Source organism: Rhinoderma darwinii, unplaced genomic scaffold, assembly GCF_050947455.1.
Source record: "Rhinoderma darwinii isolate aRhiDar2 unplaced genomic scaffold, aRhiDar2.hap1 Scaffold_696, whole genome shotgun sequence".
NCBI classification, from domain to species: domain Eukaryota; kingdom Metazoa; phylum Chordata; class Amphibia; order Anura; family Rhinodermatidae; genus Rhinoderma; species Rhinoderma darwinii.
This window is the reverse complement of record NW_027464256.1, coordinates 7,975-15,000: the sequence shown is the minus strand read 5'-3', so window position 1 is coordinate 15,000 and position 7,026 is coordinate 7,975.

Genomic DNA, 7,026 nt, shown 5'->3' with positions numbered 1-7,026 from the left:
CAGCGGGAGCAACTTGCATCCCCATGCCCAGCCAGAGTTCCAGGGTGATTGCAGGTAGGTCCTGGTGGGGGGCAGCGGGAGCAACTTGCATTCCCATGCCCAGCCAGAGTTCCAGGGTGATTGCAGGTAGGTCCTGGTGGGGGGCAGCGGGAGCAACTTGCATCCCCATGCCCAGCCAGAGTTCCAGGGTGATTGCTGGTAGGTCCCGGTGGGGGGGCAGCGGGAGCAACCTGCATCTCCATGCCCAGCCAGAGTTCCAGAGTGATTGCAGGTAGGTCCCGGTGGGGGGGCAGCGGGAGAAACTTGCATCCCCATGCCCAGCCAGAGTTCCAGGGTGATTGCAGGTAGGTCCCGGTGGGGTGGAAGGGGGTCAGCGGGAGCAAACTGCATCCCCATGCCCAGCCAGAGTTCCAGGGTGATTGCTGGTAGGTCCCGGTGGGGTGGAAAGGGGGTCAGCGGGAGCAAACTGCATCCCCATGCCCAGCCAGAGTTCCAGGGTGATTGCAGGTAGGTCCCGGTGGGGGGGCAGCAGGAGCAACTTGCATCCCCATGCCCGGCCAGAGTTCCAGGGCCAGAGTGTGACGGCAGGCAGCATAGGCCGGGGCAAAGTTCCAAGGCGGCGTGGAGAGGACTAGGCCACAAGATAAGGGGATCCTTTCGTGAACAAACAGCAGTGAAAATACAAAGGCCCAAATGTCAAAGAATGGCATTTGTGCTACTGAAAGTGAAACATTTAAAATCAAGTGAAAGTGGGGTATGTTCACAAATGTCAGAGGCGGTGATGAGCAGCAGAGGCAGGCCGGGGCAGAGTTCCAGGGCTAGGAGTGTGACGGCAGGCAGCGTAGGCCGGGGCAGAGTTCCAGGGCGGTGGGGAGAGGACTAGGCCTCGAGATATGGAGATCCATTTGGTGACCAAGCAGCAGTGAAAATAGAAAGGCCCAAATGTCAAAGAATGACATTTCTGCTACTGAAAGTGAAACATTTGAAAGTGAAACATTTAAAATCAAGTTAAAGTGGGGTTTGTTCACAAATGTCAGAGGCGGTGGTGAACAGCAGGGGCAGGCCGGGGCAGAGTTCCAGGGCCAGGAGTGTGATGGCAGGCAGCGTAGGCCGGGGCAGAGTTCCAGGGCGGTGGGGAGAGGACTAGGCCTCAATTTAAGGAGATCCATTTGTTGACCAAGCAGCAGTGCAAATAAAAAGGCCCGAATGTCAAAGAATGACATTTCTGATACTGAAAGTGAACCATTTAAAATCAAGTTAAAGTGGGGTATGTTCACAAATGTCAGAGGCGGTGGTGAACAGCAGGGGCAGGCCGGGACAGAGTTCCAGGGCCAGAGTGTGACGGCAGGCAGTGTAGGCCGGGGCAGAGTTCCAGGGCGGTGGGGAGAGGACTAGGCCTCAATTTAAGGAGATCCATTTGTTGACCAAGCAGCAGTGCAAATAAAAAGGCCCAAATGTCAAAGAATGACATTTCTGATACTGAAAGTGAACCATTTAAAATCAAGTTAAAGTGGGGTATGTTCAAAAATGTCAGAGGCGGTGGTGAACAGCAAAGGCAGGCCGGGGCAGAGTTCCAGGGCCAGAGTGTGACGGCAGGCAGTGTAGGCCGGGGCAGAGTTCCAGGGCGGTGGGTGAGAGGACTAGGCCTCAATCCAAGGGGATCCATTTGGTGACCAAGCAGCAGTGAAAATGAAAAGGCCCAAATGTCAAAGAATGCCATTTCTGCAACTGAAAGTGAAACATTTGAAAGTGACACATTTAAAATCAAGTTAAAGTGGGGTATGTTCAAAAATGTCAGAGGCGGTAGTGAACAGCAGAGGTAGGCCGGGGCAGAGTTCCAGGGCCAGGGGTGTCACGGCAGGCAGCGTAGGCCGGGGAAGAGTTCCAGGGCGGTGGGGAGAGGACTAGGCCTCAATCCAAGGGGATCCATTTGGTGACCAAGCAGCAGTGAAAATGAAAAGGCCCAAATGTCAAAGAATGCCATTTCTGCAACTGAAAGTGAAACATTTGAAAGTGACACATTTAAAATCAAGTTAAAGTGGGGTATGTTCAAAAATGTCAGAGGCGGTAGTGAACAGCAGAGGTAGGCCGGGGCAGAGTTCCAGGGCCAGGGGTGTCACGGCAGGCAGCGTAGGCCTGCGCAGAGTTCCAGGGCGGTGGGGAGAGGACTAGGCCTCAATCCAAGGAGATCCATTTGGTGACCAAGCAGCAGTGAAAATAAAAAGGCCCAAATGTCAAAGAATGACATTTCTGCTACTGAAAGTGAAACATTTGAAAGTGAAACATTTAAAATCAAGTTAAAGTGGGGTATGTTCAAAAATGTCAGAGGCGGTAGTGAACAGCAGAGGTAGGCCGGGGCAGAGTTCCAGGGCCAGGGGTGTCACGGCAGGCAGCGTAGGTCGGGGAAGAGTTCCAGGGCGGTGGGGAGAGGACTAGGCCTCAATCCAAGGGGATCCATTTGGTGACCAAGCAGCAGTGAAAATGAAAAGGCCCAAATGTCAAAGAATGCCATTTCTGCAACTGAAAGTGAAACATTTGAAAGTGACACATTTAAAATCAAGTTAAAGTGGGGTATGTTCAAAAATGTCAGAGGCGGTAGTGAACAGCAGAGGTAGGCCGGGGCAGAGTTCCAGGGCCAGGGGTGTCACGGCAGGCAGCGTAGGCCGGGGAAGAGTTCCAGGGCGGTGGGGAGAGGACTAGGCCTCAATCCAAGGGGATCCATTTGGTGACCAAGCAGCAGTGAAAATGAAAAGGCCCAAATGTCAAAGAATGCCATTTCTGCAACTGAAAGTGAAACATTTGAAAGTGACACATTTAAAATCAAGTTAAAGTGGGGTATGTTCAAAAATGTCAGAGGCGGTAGTGAACAGCAGAGGCAGGCCGGGGCAGAGTTCCAGGGCTAGGAGTGTGACGGCAGGCAGCGTAGGCCGGGGCAGAGTTCCAGGGCGGTGGGGAGAGGACTAGGCCTCGAGATATGGAGATCCATTTGGTGACCAAGCAGCAGTGAAAATAGAAAGGCCCAAATGTCAAAGAATGACATTTCTGCTACTGAAAGTGAAACATTTGAAAGTGAAACATTTAAAATCAAGTTAAAGTGGGGTTTGTTCACAAATGTCAGAGGCGGTGGTGAACAGCAGGGGCAGGCCGGGGCAGAGTTCCAGGGCCAGGAGTGTGATGGCAGGCAGCGTAGGCCGGGGCGGAGTTCCAGGGCGGTGGGGAGAGGACTAGGCCTCAATTTAAGGAGATCCATTTGTTGACCAAGCAGCAGTGCAAATAAAAAGGCCCGAATGTCAAAGAATGACATTTCTGATACTGAAAGTGAACCATTTAAAATCAAGTTAAAGTGGGGTATGTTCACAAATGTCAGAGGCGGTGGTGAACAGCAGGGGCAGGCCGGGACAGAGTTCCAGGGCCAGAGTGTGACGGCAGGCAGTGTAGGCCGGGGCAGAGTTCCAGGGCGGTGGGGAGAGGACTAGGCCTCAATTTAAGGAGATCCATTTGTTGACCAAGCAGCAGTGCAAATAAAAAGGCCCAAATGTCAAAGAATGACATTTCTGATACTGAAAGTGAACCATTTAAAATCAAGTTAAAGTGGGGTATGTTCAAAAATGTCAGAGGCGGTGGTGAGCAGCAGAGGCAGGCCGGGGCAGAGTTCCAGGGCCAGGGGTGTGACGGCAGGCAGCGTAGGCCGGGGCAGAGTTCCAGGGCGGTGGGGAGAGGACTAGGCCTCGACATAAGGAGATCCATTTGGTGACCAAACAGCAGTGAAAATAAATAGGCCCAAATGTCAAAGAATGACATTTCTGCTACTGAAAGTGAAACATTTAAAATCAAGTTAAAGTGGGGTATGTTCACAAATGTCAGAGGCGGTGGTGAACAGCAGGGGCAGGCCGGGGCAGAGTTCCAGGGCCAGGGTGTGACGGCAGGCAGCGTAGGCCGGGGCAGAGTTCCAGGGCGGTGGGTGAGAGGACTAGGCCTCAATCCAAGGAGATCCATTTGGTGACCAAGCAGCAGTGGGAAAATAAAAAGGCCCAAATGTCAAAGAATGACATTTCTGCTACTGAAAGTGAAACATTTGAAAGTGAACCATTTAAAATCTAGTTAAAGTGGGGTATGTTCAAAAATGTCAGAGTCGGTGGTGAGCAGCAGAGGCAGGCCGGGGCAGAGTTCCAGGGCTAGGAGTGTGACGGCAGGCAGCGTAGGCCGGGGCAGAGTTCCAGGGCGGTGGGGAGAGGACTAGGCCTCAATCTAAGGAGATCCATTTGGTGACCAAACAGCAGTGAAAATAAAAAGGCCCAAATGTCAAAGAATGACATTTCTGCTACTGAAAGTGAAACATTTGAAAGTGAACCATTTAAAATCAAGTTAAAGTGGGGTATGTTCAAAAATGTCAGAGGTGGTGGTGAGCAGCAGAGGCAGGCCGGGGCAGAGTTCCAGGTGCCTGGAGTGTGAAGGCAGCACAGGCCGGGGCAGAGTTCCAGGGCCAGAGTGTGTGACGGCAGGCAGCGTAGGCCGGGGCAGAGTTCCAGGGCGGTGGGGAGAGGACTAGGCCTCAATCCAAGGAGATCCATTTGGTGACCAAGCAGCAGTGAAAATAAAAAGGCCCAAATGTCAAAGAATGACATTTCTGCTACTGAAAGTGAAACATTTGAAAGTGAACCATTTAAAATCAAGTTAAAGTGGGGTATGTTCAAAAATGTCAGAGGTGGTGGTGAGCAGCAGAGGCAGGCCGGGGCAGAGTTCCAGGGCTAGGAGTGTGACGGCAGGCAGCGTAGGCCGGGGCAGAGTTCCAGGGCGGTGGGGAGAGGACTAGGCCTCAATCTAAGGAGATCCATTTGGTGACCAAACAGCAGTGAAAATAAAAAGGCCCAAATGTCAAAGAATGACATTTCTGATACTGAAAGTGAAACATTTGAAAGTGAACCATTTAAAATCAAGTTAAAGTGGGGTATGTTCAAAAATGTCAGAGGCGGTGGTGAGCAGCAGAGGCAGGCCGGGACACAGTTCCAGGGCAAGGGGTGTGACGGCAGGCAGCGTAGGCCGGGGCAGAGTTCCAGGGCGGTGGGGAGAGGACTAGGCCTCAATCCAAGGAGATCCATTTGGTGACCAAGCAGCAGTGAAAATGAAAAGGCCCAAATGTCAAAGAATGCCATTTCTGCAACTGAAAGTGAAACATTTGAAAGTGACACATTTAAAATCAAGTTAAAGTGGGGTATGTTCAAAAATGTCAGAGGCGGTGGTGAACAGCAAAGGCAGGCCGGGGCAGAGTTCCAGGGCCAGGGGTGTGACGGCAGGCAGCGTAGGCCGGGGCAGAGTTCCAGGGCGGTGGGGAGAGGACTAGGCCTCGACATAAGGAGATCCATTTGGTGACCAAACAGCAGTGAAAATAAATAGGCCCAAATGTCAAAGAATGACATTTCTGCTACTGAAAGTGAAACATTTAAAATCAAGTTAAAGTGGGGTATGTTCACAAATGTCAGAGGCGGTGGTGAACAGCAGGGGCAGGCTGGGGCAGAGTTCCAGGGCCAGGAGTGTGATGGCAGCACAGGCCGGGGCAGTGTTCCAGGGCCAGAGTGTGACGGCAGGCAGCGTAGGCCGGGGCAGAGTTCCAGGGCGGTGGGGAGAGGACTAGGCCTCAATCCAAGGAGATCCATTTGGTGACCAAACAGCAGTGAAAATAAAAAGGCCCAAGTGTCAAAGAATGACATTTCTGATACTGAAAGTGAACCATTTAAAATCAGGTTAAAGTGGGGTATGTTCACAAATGTCAGAGGCGGTGGTGAACAGCAGGGGCAGGCCGGGACAGAGTTCCAGGGCCAGAGTGTGACGGCAGGCAGTGTAGGCCGGGGCAGAGTTCCAGGGCGGTGGGTGAGAGGACTAGGCCTCAATCCAAGGAGATCCATTTGGTGACCAAACAGCAGTGAAAATAAAAAGGCCCAAGTGTCAAAGAATGACATTTCTGCTACTGAAAGTGAAACATTTGAAAGTGAACCATTTAAAATCAAGTTAAAGTGGGGTATGTTCACAAATGTCAGAGGCGGTGGTGAACAGCAAAGGCAGGCCGGGGCAGAGTTCCAGGGCCAGAGTGTGACGGCAGGCAGTGTAGGCCGGGGCAGAGTTCCAGGGCGGTGGGTGAGAGGACTAGGCCTCAATCCAAGGGGATCCATTTGGTGACCAAGCAGCAGTGAAAATGAAAAGGCCCAAATGTCAAAGAATGCCATTTCTGCAACTGAAAGTGAAACATTTGAAAGTGACACATTTAAAATCAAGTTAAAGTGGGGTATGTTCAAAAATGTCAGAGGCGGTAGTGAACAGCAGAGGTAGGCCGGGGCAGAGTTCCAGGGCCAGGGGTGTCACGGCAGGCAGCGTAGGCCGGGGAAGAGTTCCAGGGCGGTGGGGAGAGGACTAGGCCTCAATCCAAGGGGATCCATTTGGTGACCAAGCAGCAGTGAAAATGAAAAGGCCCAAATGTCAAAGAATGCCATTTCTGCAACTGAAAGTGAAACATTTGAAAGTGACACATTTAAAATCAAGTTAAAGTGGGGTATGTTCAAAAATGTCAGAGGCGGTAGTGAACAGCAGAGGTAGGCCGGGGCAGAGTTCCAGGGCCAGGGGTGTCACGGCAGGCAGCGTAGGCCTGCGCAGAGTTCCAGGGCGGTGGGGAGAGGACTAGGCCTCAATCCAAGGAGATCCATTTGGTGACCAAGCAGCAGTGAAAATAAAAAGGCCCAAATGTCAAAGAATGACATTTCTGCTACTGAAAGTGAAACATTTGAAAGTGAAACATTTAAAATCAAGTTAAAGTGGGGTATGTTCAAAAATGTCAGAGGCGGTAGTGAACAGCAGAGGTAGGCCGGGGCAGAGTTCCAGGGCCAGGGGTGTCACGGCAGGCAGCGTAGGCCGGGGAAGAGTTCCAGGGCGGTGGGGAGAGGACTAGGCCTCAATCCAAGGGGATCCATTTGGTGACCAAGCAGCAGTGAAAATGAAAAGGCCCAAATGTCAAAGAATGCCATTTCTGCAACTGAA